This window comes from Mustela nigripes, chromosome 2 (genome assembly GCF_022355385.1).
Source record: "Mustela nigripes isolate SB6536 chromosome 2, MUSNIG.SB6536, whole genome shotgun sequence".
Taxonomy (NCBI): domain Eukaryota; kingdom Metazoa; phylum Chordata; class Mammalia; order Carnivora; family Mustelidae; genus Mustela; species Mustela nigripes.
Genome location: NC_081558.1, coordinates 130440794 through 130456470, shown reverse-complemented (window position 1 = coordinate 130456470; position 15677 = coordinate 130440794). Strand labels below are relative to the sequence as shown.

General features: G+C 33.8%; 1 long non-coding RNA gene across 1 annotated transcript in view; it reads left to right on the top strand.

Moving 5' to 3' along the window:
• The window catches only part of LOC132010109 (uncharacterized), a 48063-nt gene extending 34624 nt beyond the window's left edge, over positions 1-13439 (top strand). The window contains exons 2-3 of the long non-coding RNA XR_009402161.1: positions 10786-10882; positions 12534-13439. This is a non-coding gene — a long non-coding RNA (uncharacterized LOC132010109). The remainder of the gene's footprint in view (positions 1-10785; positions 10883-12533) is intronic.
• The last annotated feature ends 2238 nt before the right edge of the window (positions 13440-15677 follow it).

Below are 15677 nucleotides of genomic sequence, written 5' to 3'. Positions count from 1 at the left end.
ATGGGGGCTTAAGTGGGTAGGGGAAGAATAAATGAAACAAGATGGGATTGGGAGGGAGACAAACCATAAGTGACTCTTAATCTCACAAAACAAACTGAGGGTTGCTGGGGGGAGGGGAGCTGAGAGAAGGGGGGTGGGGTTATGGACATTGGGGAGGGTATGTGCTTTGGTGAGTGCTGTGAAGTGTGTAGGCCTGGCGATTCACAGACCTGTACCCCTGGGGATAAAAATATATGTTTATTAAAAAAAATAAACATTCTTTATTACTTTAAAGACAGTTTGTTGATTTTTATTATTTAAATGTGAGTTCATTTAAGGACTAAGTCACAAGGACTCAGATACTTATTCCTTATTTGTATATTTCAGAATCTGTGGCAGATTTTGAAATGAAAAGAGAGACAGAGATTGATTGATTGATTGATTGATTGTTTTGTGGGTATGCTGACTAACCTTCCCATAAACCCACCAGGATTCTCTTTCTTTTGTTATCTGAGCTACTTTACCATTCCTAAATTGTAGATTGTTGATAGCAATAATGATATCTGAATTATTCTTTCTGACATGCATACAAGTTATTTATTTCTGTTTTAGGGAAATTATTTCTACCTCAACCTAATTTTGCATCTATGCATAAGTTCTTTTTAGCATCCTTTATCTCTCTCACTGTGTGTGCATTTGTGTGTGTGTGTGTGTGTTTGTGTATGAAAACTTTGGATTCTTTGAACCAGCTTTGACATCTTACTAGTCTCCTCAATAATTAATTAGTTAAATAAAATCTTTGACGAGTTTTTTTTTAATTTTTATTTTTATCAGAGTCACAGTTATACCCTTTAAAATTAATGCTTTAAGAGTTTACAAGTAAAGAGACACAGGAAAATATCAGACAGCAAAAATCGAGAATATTCAAAAAGTTTCTCATGAGTTAAAGGAATATGAACTACATTAAAATCAAAATTCTTGTATTAGAGTTCTGGAAATCAAGGGGTACAGTATAAATTGTGAGAAATAATAATTATGAGCTAAAATTCTTTATGTTGAGAAAATCTTTCTTTGATTTAAAAATGTACAGGTTTTAAATGAAAATTAGTTAATAATTTTAATGTCATGATTCTTGAGAAAACATTGATACAGAAAGCTCAGACTACCCCAACACAAAGAATAAAATTTTAAATTCAAATTTTGACTTTTAAAAGTCATAAGAAAAAAATTGGATGAATAAATTTAGCCTTATGTCTTAAATACTTTAAATAAATTTGTCCTGGTGTTTTGGTATTTTGGTATTTTCATCATAATTCTTTATTGTTTCAACTTCAAATGTAGATGTGGATGAAGAAACTTTTCAGAAAAAGATCGTAAGTGAATTTTTAAATTGATCAATAGATTATTATATGATTTTTAAAATATCATCATTAAATGTTAACCTGTCAAAACCCACATAAATGAAACTAAAACTACTCTAAATAAAGTCTTAATATAAAAATCCACATAGGGCTCCTGGGTGGCTCAGTGGGTTAAGCCGCTGCCTTCGGCTCAGGTCATGATCTCAGGATCCTGGGATCGAGTCCCGCATCGGGCTCTCTGCTCAGCAGGGAGCCTGCTTCCTCCTCTCTCTCTCTGCCTGCCTCTCTGCCTACTTGTGATCTCTCTCTGTCAAATAAATAAATAAAATCTTTAAAAAAAATCCACATAAAATATTGGCTATCTTAGTTGAAAGTACAACTTATAGTAAAATAACTGTACATGGTTGGGCTAGATGTTCACTTTTAAGTGAACAATAGCATACTAAAGAACCTAAAGATTATGAGGAATTAATAAAAATTAGAGTCTGGGCCAGAAGCAATAGTAACATAGCAACAGAAAGATATTGTTCTTGGACAGATTTATAAATCTTGAAGTACCATTTAATTCACTAAGCTGATAATTATAGTGTGCTTCATGTAGTGACAATCTGAAGGAATTAATTTAGGAGAAACTAACATGTAGCCAAAATATCCTGAAAGTGTACTTAGTCATATGATTTTTCAACTAAGTTTAGCAAATTAAAACCATAATGCAATATAACTATATCCTTATTAAAATGACTAAAATAAAAAATATTAACTACACCAAATACCAGTAAGGCTTTAGGATTCAAATAGTGGCAAATAGCCTACATAGCATAAGGTGTTCATTTCTTCATATCATTTTTCAATAAAAGGACAAAGGCTTCTCAGGGAAATGACTAATTTAGGGCTGGAGTAGGAAAAATACAAGAGGAGCCTATAGCAAACTGAGGGCTAAAATGTAGGGAAATGCTAAATAAGTAAAGAATACTTAAAATGCCCCCATAGCCAAAGCTGAAACAACTTAAGTATAAGATAAGAATAGTTTTGTATTAAAGCCCTTAGAGTAAAATAAATATCCATGAGTATATAATGATATAAATAAATGACTCAGCAAATATATATATATATGTATATATGTGTGTGTGTGTGTGTGTGTGTGTGTGTGTGGAAAATAACAAATTTTTCTTACAGAAAATTTTCAAATAAAAATTGTAGAAGAGTTGAAGAAAATAGAAATTCACCATGAAAACACCATTGTAAGAACTGACAGACAGGCAAGATTCACTTGTAACTACTAAAATTAATGGAATAAACTTAAGGGAAGGTGGGATATTTACATAGCCTTAAGCTATCTCTCCCAGCATATTAATTTTTGTGATGATTTTAACACATGTCTGCAAATTCTTTGATACTCCTCCCTCTTGAAGATAGAGTTTAGTTCCCATTCTCTTGCATTTGGGCTGGATTTAGTGACTCTCTTCTGATGCACAGAGTATGGACAGGAAAACAATAGTAACTTTTACAGTGGAGAAATCTGACAGGTACAACCTTAACCAAGAGATCGAGGTTAATATTACCAATAGTCAAGATACAAGATATCATGTACTTTCTGATATGATGTCATGAGAATAGCATTTCACCTATGTGACATTATTCCCCCAAATCTACAAATCCATTTAATCATGAGAAGACATCAGCCAAGCCCAAACTGAGGGATATTCTGCATTTTTTCTGACTACTAAACTTCAATTATGAAAGAAATTGTCAAGTTCTGACTGAGTAGATTAAGGAAACCTGATGATGAAATGCAATATGGTATCCAGTTGGTTCATGGCTCAGAAAAGGACATTAGTAGAAATGTTGGTGAAATATGAATAAAGATTATAGTTTTGTTAATACTACTGTACCATTGTTAGTTTTAATAAGGAAATGCATATGTAAAATGCTACCTTCAGAGAAAGCTGGGTAAAGGGTATATAGCAAGTACCTGTACCCTCTTTGCAGCTTTTCTTTAAATGTAAAATGATTTCATAACAAAGAGTTCAAGAATATAAACAATCTAATTCATATCCTAAGACATTGAACAGGCATCTTTCTTTATATTTTGTTTGTCACCTCTGTTTATGACTAAATAATGCTTTATTAGTTAACACTCTACAAACATAGATGTCTTACTCAATTACCTAGCTCACATAGAATGTGTAATGGCCACATAGGGATAGATTTTGTTCATTCCCTCTTTATCTTGCCATTTTTCAGCATATATAAATTTGAAGTTTAGAAAAACTTCATCTGAGTAAATAACAGAATGTATTTTTGGCGCATAAGAGAAAGCAATACATCTACAGAATGTTCATGTTGGTTTGCATGGGTATGTGGTACTTTAGTGCATGCTGTGAAATTAGCTGAGTTACTACAAAAGGTCATCTATCATCATTCAATATGAAATGTGCAAATCTAGAATTAAAGAGTCTTACTTAAAATTTACATGGGAATATATGCAGGGATTGTGATGTTTTCTAAATAATTTCAGTAACATCTACTTACTATTTTAAATCAATTTTTCATGGTTATTGGTGAGATTATGAACATTTTCTGTCCAATGGGATTACCTCTGACAATAACATAAATGGAAAAAAAAATGGACTGGCCTAATATTAATGTGACCAATACCATATAACTTAACATATTCTGAAATTTTCTCGTTACTCTTGAGAGAGGGTGTTTAATAAATGAGTATGCTTAGACAATAAATGAAAAGAAATCCTCTTTCAGGTAACATGATTTTTTTTCTCTAGTGTTTGATGTAGGATGATGAGCCTAATCATATGCTAAAAAAATATACACCTCTTTATAAAAGCACAAATGGTGAACAAATCAGTGTGGTCTTCCTTTCTGTAGAATTCATGTCTAGTGGACAATAGAGATGAAAGAGAAATTAAAAATTGTGTAATTGTAAAATTAATACAATTTTGGAAAGAGCTAGCAGAACAGGAGGAAAACAGGGCTATAATACTTTGAGGAAGTGGACCCGGGAAGCCTTTTCTATGAAGGTGTTAATTAAGCAAAAACATGAATAGTGAAGAAAACCCAGAATGCCAAAACTGCTCCAGACAGAGGTTAGAGTATGTGCAAAATTCTTCAGTGAAAAGAGCCTAGAGTATTTCAAGAAAAAAAAAAAAAAAAAAGACAATGTATATAAATTGCAGTATGTAAAGGGAAAGTGTTGGTAAGGAGGTCTACTAATTAATTTATTTATTAGGTCTTTCATTCAACGGATATTCATTCACTAGTCACCCAATTTTTGGAAAAACATGTCTAATACACCCCTTTGAGGGGCACTTGGGTGGCTCAGTGAGTTAAGCTTCTGCCTTCAGCTCAGGTCATGATCTCAAGGTCCTGGGATTGAGCCCCGCATCAGGCTCTCTGCTTCTCGGGGAGCCTGCTTCCCCTCCTCTCTGCCTGCCTCTCTGCCTACTTGTGACCTCTCTCTCTCCCTGTCAAATAAATAAATAAAAATCTTAAAGAAACAACAACAAAACAACAACAACAAAACACCCCTTTGAAGGACTTATGATATGGTGGGAAAGAAGAACAGTAATCACATAGTCACACAAACAATTAAAAACACAACTAGTTGATGACCAGATCTTATGAAGGAAAGGCTGTTTTGGGACCTACAGTAGGAGTATTTGACAGAGGGACATTAGGGAAAGCTCTAGGGAAGTGGAAATTGTGCTGATATCTTAAAAATTAGTACACTTCATTTGGTGAAGCCAAAATAAAAGCTTTTTCCAAAGGGAAGAATAAAGGTATATAATGAAGATACAGGAAATCCAATGAAATAAAATACAGGAAGCTGAAAGATAGATAGAAAAGGCAGACATAAAGAGTAGAGTGAGGAGAGTTTGTATGACAGGAGTGAAGAGGAAGGTTGAAGCCAGGCCTTTATGGCTTTGTAGGCCTCAGCAAAGAGGTCCATTGTTATGGTAAGAGCAATAGGTAGTCTTTCTACAAGAGCAATTCATATGCCCTGATTAAAGTTTAATAAATTTTAGTGTATAGTACAGAGAAAAGGTAAAAAGGGTATATCATGGGTGCCAGTAGACCATCAGGGAATATTGAAATATCTTTTTGCAAGATGCAATGGACATGCTAAGGTTGCAACAGGGAATTTGGAGAAAGGTGGTAAGACTCAAGATAAATCTATTTGAGGGGGGTAGAATAGGTAAGCATAGAAGATGATCCTATGATTCTATTTTAAACTTAGTGAACAACAAGACCCCATTCATCAAGAAGAGAAAGTCCGGGGGTGAGGGGAGTGTAAAGCAACATGTATAAAAAGCAAATTAAAAGTTCTGATTTGAGTTGACTGTGAGACAATACAGTTCAAAATTTCTCAGTTCACACCCTCTTTTTATTTCTCAGCTCAAATGCCACCTCCACAGAAAGTCTTCTGAAAATTCTATCTAAAATAATTCTGGCATCACTATAACTACTTAAAAGTCTATGACATTTCCTGATATCATGTTATAAACTTTATTGTCATTTTCCTCCAGTAGAGTTTAAACTCTGTGTGGTCAAGTACATTGTCTCCTTTTTAAAAAATATATAAAATACCTAGCACAGGTATAGTTAGTATACTTATACTAGTATAGGTAGTTATATGGTAGGTAATTGAAAATATGTGAGTGAATAAATGAATGAATGGATGGACAAATGCATAACAAGTAAGTGTAATTGGATAGCACAGTCTAACTTTCAGGTATAGAGAGATATCTTCTTTTACACAAAGGTAGAAAAATAGCCAACAACTCTGTAACCAGAACTATACCAACAGAACAGTTATTGCCTGTGTTTGAAAGGGACTTAGATCAAGTGAGTAAGCAAAGGTGAGAAATGTTGTTACTGTTCCTACAAATTAAATTCACAAGAAGAAGAAATGATGATTTAGTCCTAACTGTAATGGCATCACTATTTCTATAATTTGGGTTTGAGTTAAATTTCTGTAATTCAGTTTAGGTTAAAGTAATGTGTATGACTTGGTCTAAGACTCTAATGAGCCAAACAATCTTATGGAAACCCAAATTCTGGGTTTCTATTGGATGGACTTTATAACTGGAAAGGGACCCCTTGTTTCTCTAAGAGTTCTAAAATGGAAAAAAAAAATGTGATACAAATACAATACCAATATTTTACCCAATGAACAAGAGAACAGTAATCTGTACAGATAATTTGGGCCAAAATTCTGGCATTTGAAGGTAAGAATGCTTATTTATTAGTGGTAACAAAATTAAAACGGGCAAGCTTTCTGATGTTTTTTGGGGATCATGTAACTAAAAGAACTGATCGAATGGTATTGTTGTACTATACACTTGAACATAAAGGTCGAGCAAACAAAAATTTTAACAGAATTTTGTAAATTCTGTACCTGAGATGGCCTATGAAAGTAATCGTTAGCGGAAAAAGAGGAGACCACACTTGGATCTTCTTGACCAACTTGGCAGGAGAGGTAAGATAATCAGAGTCTTGAAAGATCAATAGGAATCCACTGAAGGGAAACAGTGTAGAGCTTGCAAAAATTCATGGAGGCATAAAAACCTTACACACTCAGAAAGTCTTCAAATATTTGTCAGTGTAGATGTGTTTGAGGGATAGCTTGATGTGAGTCTAAAAAGATAGGAAAGCACTGCTTTGAAGGGTCCAGCATGCTCTGTTAAATACAATGGATTTACGCTTGACAAAATATGGTGTCATCATTCAAGGTTTCAAAATAGCCTGGCAGGATTAAAAAGTTCTTCTTAAATATTGCCATTGAAGCAGTCTTAATGGCAGAAGAATTAAATTAATCATACCTTAATCCTTAGGGATCTAGTAGGGGAATCCCAGAGTATTGACTGGTTTTATGGGGGAATCTGAAGTTCAACTTTAAAAAATAAATTCATGTAAATAGTAAATATTCCAATCTACTCCATAAACAGTATATTTGCAGATTTTTACAAATTATAACACTTAAACTCCCCTGTAAAAATTGTTCTGAAGAAGAGTTGAAAGCCCCAGGAAAAAAGGCCTCAGTTTATCACCTGGCACTCCAATATGTAACTACTGGGGGAAACAAAGAGCAGTTTAAAACAGGACCACAGTATCAAAATGTATCAATTTTGTATCAGTAGTGCATTTTGACATGTGAAGATTTTTTACTCCCAAAATATGGCTTCTAGAGTGCTGTCTATAGATTTGATGGTATTTTGTAAAATAATATGCTTTGGTATTTTCATTAACTCATAAAATATACCATATGATTGTAAAAAACAAACAAACAAACAAAAACCCCCTAAACAAACAAACAAACAAAAAAAACAGAACCACACATTTAACTTGACAAACACAAAAAGAGGTATGCTTAGGATGTTGGTAAAAAAGCTATAAATAAGCATATGTAGGCAACTGAAACCAACATAAAACAAAACAGAAATAACAAAGACAAAAATGTTTTTGCTACCAAATTAACACAGGAGCTATTGTGTGTGAAAAAGCTACCTGATTTGAATATTGTATCTATATATCCCTATGCCATATGTGGAAAATTACATTTTAGAGATGCTTTCTTTAAAGTCTTTAATTTACTTAAAGCTATATTTTTTAAAATTGATGAAACAATATTTTTTAATTGTATGAAACAGTCTTTCTCTCTACTGATCCTATATTATATTACAAAATGTCTTTGAAATTTTAACTTGCCATGTTTACATTTCAAGTACTTCTAAATTCTTAACTTTGAGGAGCATGCAGTCATAGCTAATGGCTATGCCTCCATTTTTACTGCAAATACTAAAGTAAGGGGTGTCTAACAAAAGCCCTGTTATACTTCTTTTTGCAATTACATTTCTCTTTCCTGAGAAACAGAAAATGTATTAAAAAATAGTAATAAATACACAGTCTCATTTTTGCCACACTCTTCTTCTATACATGAAGAGTTTTTAAATTCTCCATAATATTTAATTCAAATTTAATATTTTATTCAAATTTATCTGATACTTGAGGTTCTATGTAGGTCTGAAGTCTTGTGATGTTAAGATATATCTATATTATATATAATGTGTTAAAACACCTTTGATTTAATGGCTGAGAAAGAAATCCCAAGCAGTGTAAATGAATATCACCAAGTATAAACAGATGTCTCACCCATCATCAACATTTTCTTTTGATTAGGGTAATGTCATGATCCTCATCTTCTAATCACCAAACACTATACTCTCCACATACCTCATACTGCTATCTACAGATTCTTGCATGATATTTTTGCAGATACCCTGCAAAGTTGCTCCAGACCAACCCTTACATACTCCAGAATAGTCCTCTCATCCCATCTGATTCACAGAAAATATACTTCTCACCTTCTTATTTCTCAGTTTAGTTTTTTGGGACAAGTTCCCTCCTTTGTATCATATCCCTTGTAGCAGAATTTCATGGAGGTATGATTGTGTGTCTTCATGCATATGTACATGTGGATACAGTGAGAGGGGGATTGTCGGGTGCAGCCTCACGTTGCTTCCAAAGCAACATCAAGATCAAAAAGTCTACCCACCATCTGACTTTTCCACATTTGAATCACTCATGCTAATTTCCATTTCAGGAACCTCTTTTCTTTCTAGGAGTCCAGGATCATTCACAGACACCCTTGAGGAATCAGGAGCCTAAGACAAGTTCAGATCTAGCAGGGTGTATTAGTTATATAAACAAACAATTGCATCTGAGATCATGAACATTATGTCAAAAGTATTTGTTGAAGGAAAAAAAAAAAAAGATTCATTTGTTAAGAACACAAGTAAAGGAGAAACAAATTTTGCCCACAAGAATTAAGATTTATTTTTAAAGCATCATTTGACATTTTATAAAATGAAACAGTAAAGGGAAAGAAATGAGGGTGGTGGGAGGGATAAGGTGGCTGGGTGGTGGACGTGGGGGAGGGTATATGCTATGGTGAATGCTGTGAATTGTGTAAGACTGATGAATTACAGACCTGTATCCCTGAAACATATAATAAATTATATGTTAATAAAAAATTTTTAAAAAATCAGACTCTCAAAAAAAAAAAAAGGAAAGAAAGGAATACTAAACAAATAGAAAAGCAAAGACACAAACAGGGAAATTTGTAAGTTTAGAGAAATGGTTCTCAAATTGGTCCACAGCCATCAACATCACATAGTAATTTAGAAAGGCACATTATCAAACCAGTCCAGATTTCTTGATTCAAAAACTCCAGGAACAAGGATTAGTAATTTGTGAATTAATGTGATCCCCAGATGATTTTGAATCATGGGGAAATTTGAGAACTACAGAGTCAGCCTAAAAACAGTCACAACTTCATATATAGTAGTCTCCCCTCCTGAAAGCGGGATACGTTCCAAGACCCCCTGCAAATGCCTGAAGCCATGGGTAGTACAAAACCTTATGAGTACTATGTATTGTTTTGTTCTTTTTCCTATACATACATACCTATGGTAAAGTTTACTTTATAAATTAATCACAAGAAGAGATTAACAACAATATTAATTGAATAGAACTATTATAACATACTGCAATAAACTGCAATAAAAGTTATGTGAATGTGTTTTTCTCACTCAAAATATTTCATTTTATTATACTCACCCTTGTTGTAATGATGTGAGATGGTAAAATGTCTATGTGATGAGATGAAGTGAAGTGAATGACATAGGTATTGGGAGAAGACATTAGATAACTATTGACTGTCTGAAGATGAATTAAAAGGAGAATCAATCATCTATTCCTGACTGAGGTTGACCAAAACTAACAAAAACATGGAAAGTGGGACTTTGGATAAGAGGGGGCAACTGCAGCTTAAATGTAGGCTATAAGGATGTACTTTGAAGACAGGTGTGGATTTTACCCAGCAGGCAATTAGAAGATATTTGATGTCTTAAGCATAAGACTGACATGTTTGTAACAGTTTCAAACTCATAACCTTGATGACATCACAGATGTTTAGTTAGGCTGGTGAAGAAACAAGAGCACCCATTGGGGAATGAATAAAGCTTGAACAAGAACAAAGGCAGAAATGATGAAGGGTACAGGATAGACAAAAGAGAAACTAGAGATGTAGAATTTCCCAGAAAATGTGTAGTCTTTCAACAGGATTTTCTGGAGACAGCTATAAATTAAAGAAAATCAAATACAGGAAATTATAAGAACCTGAGCATGTCTGATGGAGGGATAAGTTTGCTTGAAGGAGTTTTGTGCTACCCTACAAAGCAAAACTGACATCTTCCACTAATAGCAATGTGCAATGTGTAATATGGAGAAAACAAACCAGAATCGCTGTCTTGCGCTCTGACATTTTCCAATCTGGACTGATGATATATGGAGCTTCCTTTCCATGATGTCACATCTTGCTTTCTGTCCATGCAATTCTAAATGTAGTATCATTGTTTTCTTTTAGTGGGAACCAATATTTATGCATCTATTTGACCAAGAAAGATAAAGTACTCAAACATGTTCTCCGATGCAGTAATGTAAGTGCCAATTATTAAATTGAGGTAGGTGAGAAGAAAAATATAACTAAGTTATTCTACTATCTAATAGACCATTGTGTTACTGAAATGTCTTTTTTAAAAACTGTGACTTGTTTGGTCATCATTTAACTCTAAAAAGACAAAAAGTTTCATTTTACCCTCATTTCAATTTTCTCATGCAGTGTGAATCATTGACAAGACATTTTGGTGCCATCCAAATAAATTCATTGTCAGTATTTGGACCATATAATCTAAGGATGCACTTGCATTTCATGAATGTAACTATTTTTGTCACAAAAAGATTGAGATTTCGTTTATTTTTTCCTACCCACTTCACAAACATTTGCTCACATTAGAAGCTTCAGGAAGATTCTTTAAAAGTCATTGCCTTGCCCACAAGTTGCGTCCCTTTTCCTTTTCCCTTCTGTTTCTAGCTGAAATGTGGACAAGACAACTGGAGCTTCAGAAACTATATGGTAAATGAGACTACATTGAAGATGAAAATCATAATGATGAAAAGTAAAGATAAAAATGAAGTGGACCCTAATTATTATGATGCTTCCTCAACAGATCTGGATTGTCTAAGCAGCCCTCTTCTTACAAGAGCAAAAAAATCTTATTTTAGTCATAGTTATTGGGGTTTTCAATTATGGGCAGGAATGCAGACTGGGGATACATTCAAATTAGCCATAAGATGGTCTAGTGTATTTGTTTCCACTATTTCTTCTTCCCTTTTTTTTTCCTTTTTTAAGATTTTTTAAAATTTATTTTAAAGAGAGAGAGATTGAGGAAGCATGAGTATAGAGAGGGGCAGAGGGAGAAAGAAGGAGACTCTCAAGCAGACTCCCTACTGAGAGACCCCAGTGGGTGGGTCTGGATCCCACCAGTGAGATCATGACCTGAGTCAAAATCAAGAGTCTGCAGCTTACCCAACTGAGCCACTCAGGTGCCCCTCCACATTCTTTTTTTTTTTTTTTTTAATCATACTCAGTCAGGTATTCTGGTATCTAAGTACTTTATAGTATCTTTCTTTATCATTAAACATTATATCATAGGTATCTTTCTATGTCAGATTATTCCACATCACTGTTTACAGTTTCACATATTCATTGTAGTTTATTAAACAACTCATCCATTGCAGAATATTTCTCCCTTTTTGTCACTATTGTTAGAAACAGCACCTGAATGTATCAGATTTTCAAATTCTAGTCAGCACTGTGTACTATGAAAAAATAACAGTAACTAATTGATTTAAAGCAATTCAATCAAATGACGGTAATGAAGTGAATGTCAGATAACTTTTTCTATACAGAAATGCAGTATCTTGAGTGAGTCCTCTAAAACCTGGCCAAATATACCTGGGACAGTAAGAGTGGTAAGCACAAAAAACGGATGACCATGATTGTGTGATATGAAGACTCAATCATGATTTTGATGGTACAAAAGCTCATTTTTACGCTTGTAGGATTCCACCAAATACTGGAAAACAAAAAAAGAAATATTTAGGTGAGACTGTTCAGACACAAATTTATTATCTTGTGTTATTGCTTACCATATTATGTATGTTTTGAAGCTAAAATAGCCTTAATTTGCACAGGATGTATTAAATCTTTTGTTTGTTTTGATAGTTTAAATGTAATGGATAAATCACTTTGCCAATCGTTCTTGGTTTCAGATTTTTTTCATCACTACACTGGCTGCCTCATACACATAATGTGATGCTGCAAAATGAGAAAACTGACAAGCGAGTAGAACAGACATAATTGCTTGAAATTTAACTTCAGAAAGCAGAAAAATTTCCCCAAACTTCAAAAATGTCGACTTCTTTTGGTACATCATTTGTTGTTATGCTTGCTTTGTTTTGTTTGAAAAAAGTAATGTGTTTTATTTGTGCCAGTATCATTTTTTTCTGCCATTGCAGTGTGCACATCCAGACAGATGCAAACACCTTTCAGTAAGGCTATTTTAACCACTCCAAAAAAAAAAAAAAAAAAAAAAAAAACGGATCTTTCTCTGATAACACCATACTACTAATGTGGTCATCAGACAACATTGCTTTATGTTATTTATTTTATGTTAGTTTATTATATGGATTCCTTTTATTATTATTTACCCTTTGTGTTGTTATTTAACATTCTGTTATTTTTTTTTATATAGAAGTGTGTTATATTTATATTTCAAGCATTCAGGGAAAGTCTTGATGACCAGAGGGTTGTATATGATGAAGAACTTAGGGCTTACAGTGGATATAATTTCTCTAAAGTTTGCTTAGATCTGAATACAATCCCTAATTCTTAATGCTTTGCTCTCTCTCTTCAATGCATTTAAAATTGTTAAAATAATTTTTAATGTTGAATTATGTGCCTCCATCTGATTGTAAACTCCATAAAGTTACAGATTTTGTTTTCTACATATTAATTATCATAACCCAGTAATTAGCATAACATTTGATACAAAGCAGGCAATAAGTATATATTTTTTTCAAATAAATGTATAAATGATGGGAAAATAAGGAGCAAAACTATAAGGAACTAATGCAAAAGATAAGAAATAAAACAAATGTCATAGAATACAGATGAGATAAAGTTTGTCTTTATGTCTATCTTAGTGGAATGTGATAATAAAATTTCCCAAAGCTGGAAACTTAGAAATACTAGTTTTGTATTACTGGACTTCTAATTTACCCTTTAAGTTGAGCGTTCATAGGAACACAATAAAATAGCTTCTTTTTCTTCCAACCAAAGCATACATTTATTAAATAGGGTCCTGTTTGATTTTATATTTCAATAGTATGCAGAGCCATATGGAGATACAGATTCAGAGAAGTTTGGCAGTAAATGTTTATTAATAAGTAGATGAATTTGGGGGTACCCAGGTGACACATTAGGCATCTGACTCAGTTTCAGGTCAGTTCATGATCTCAGGGTTGTGAAATCGATCCCCATGTCAGGCTCCACATTCAGCTCCGAGTCTGCTTGACACTCTCTCTTCCTCTCCTTCTCTCCCTTCCCCCGTGTGCACACTTGCTCTTTCTCTCTCTAAAATAAATGTCTTTAAAAAAAATAAGTAGATTGGGATGGCAGGGTACCTCTGTCAGTTAAGTGGCTGCCTTCGGCTAAGGTTATGATCCCACAGTGCTGTGATCCAGTCCCACATCGTGTTCCTTGCTCAGCAGGGAACCTGCTTCTCCCTCTCCCTCTACCTGCAGCACCCCCTGCTTCTGCATGTGCATGCGTGCCCTCTCTCTCAATCTCTAGCAAATGAATAAATAAAATCTTAAAATAAAGTAAAATAAAATAATAAAAAAATAAGTAGATGCATTTTCTTTCTGATTGAATTAGTAAACTGCTGCAATCTTCATTATAAAAGTACTACTGTATGCCCTATTTATATATATAATTTCTACTGCTTCTGATGGTGTTTTACCTTTAAATTTATTTGAGAAATCACAGTTTTGTATTTACATATTTTCATTGGATCCATACTAGTGTTGTCTTAGGCACCTTATTGTTTTTGTAAACAAAGTTGCCAATAGTGGAGTGAATGGCACATCCTGAAGAAGCATTTGCAATTTAAAATTATTTAATAATGAATGACAAAATATCTTTTCATGGGGATTATATTATTGTGATCAAGCTGTCTCCAGCAACACAGTATTAGTTCTGATAACCTAATCAATCTCTGCTGTGAAAGTTAATATACTTAAGTGTTACAAGGATATATCCTCTTTGTGCCTTCTTTTCTTGTATTTACAAAGCACAAATCTGAAAACATAAAAGAAACTATTTATGCCAAATTGATATCTGGAAACTTCTAATGGTTTCCAACATTGCCTTTCAAAGTTGACTCGGTAGTCTTTTTTTAGTCACAAGTACTAAGTTGTATTATACTATTCATACACAGCTGTCTAGGCATCGTTTGGCCCCATAGCATACCCTGGTATGAATAAGCAAATTTTTCCAAACTCTGAATTTCTCTTCAATAACTAGCTGGATGGTCTTGTGGAAACCGAATTTGTGATCTTGGTCTAATGAGCACAAGATTGTAATCCAATGAGCCAAAGAGTCTTAATCATCACTTTCCATTCTTACATGGATTTCTCTAATGCATTTACTCTAGATAGGGCTGGCCACATTGAACTTCCTATGGAAATAATTGGCTGTTAAGAAAGGAAACACTGACTGATATGTTCCTTACATGTTTAAGACACTATTTGTAGGGACGCCTGGGTGGCTCAGTTGGTTAAGCAGCTGCCTTCGGCTCAGGTCATGATCCCAGCGTCCTGGGATCGAGTCCCACATCGGGCTCCTTGCTCCGCAGGGAGCCTGCTTCTCCCTCTGACTCTGCCTTCCACTCTGTCTGCCTGTGCTCGCTCTCACTCTCTCTCTCTTACAAATAAATAAATAAAATCTTTAAAAAAAAAAAAAAAAAAGACACTATTTGTAAATCTTTCGTGGAGTTTGACAAGTCTTCAAATAATAAAAATGAATCAGTTTATCATGGAGTCTCTATGTATTGACATATTAATGGTGTAAAATACACAGACAGAAATAAAAGTTATTATTCATAGTCTCATGATTCAGTTTTACCATACAAACCAAAATAATAATGGTGATGAAAAGCATACAGATCTCACAACTAGAGAAACAGTGAAAAATGAAACTGACATAAAATCACTCTACTCTTAAGATCTATAGCAGCAGTTTAAGGCAGTATTATGAGTGAGTATGGTACTTCAGATATTAAAGTATTCTAAAATGTCTTCATGATAGTGTAGGCAAACATAAAGAGGGAAAATGAAACAACAATAAGACAATGA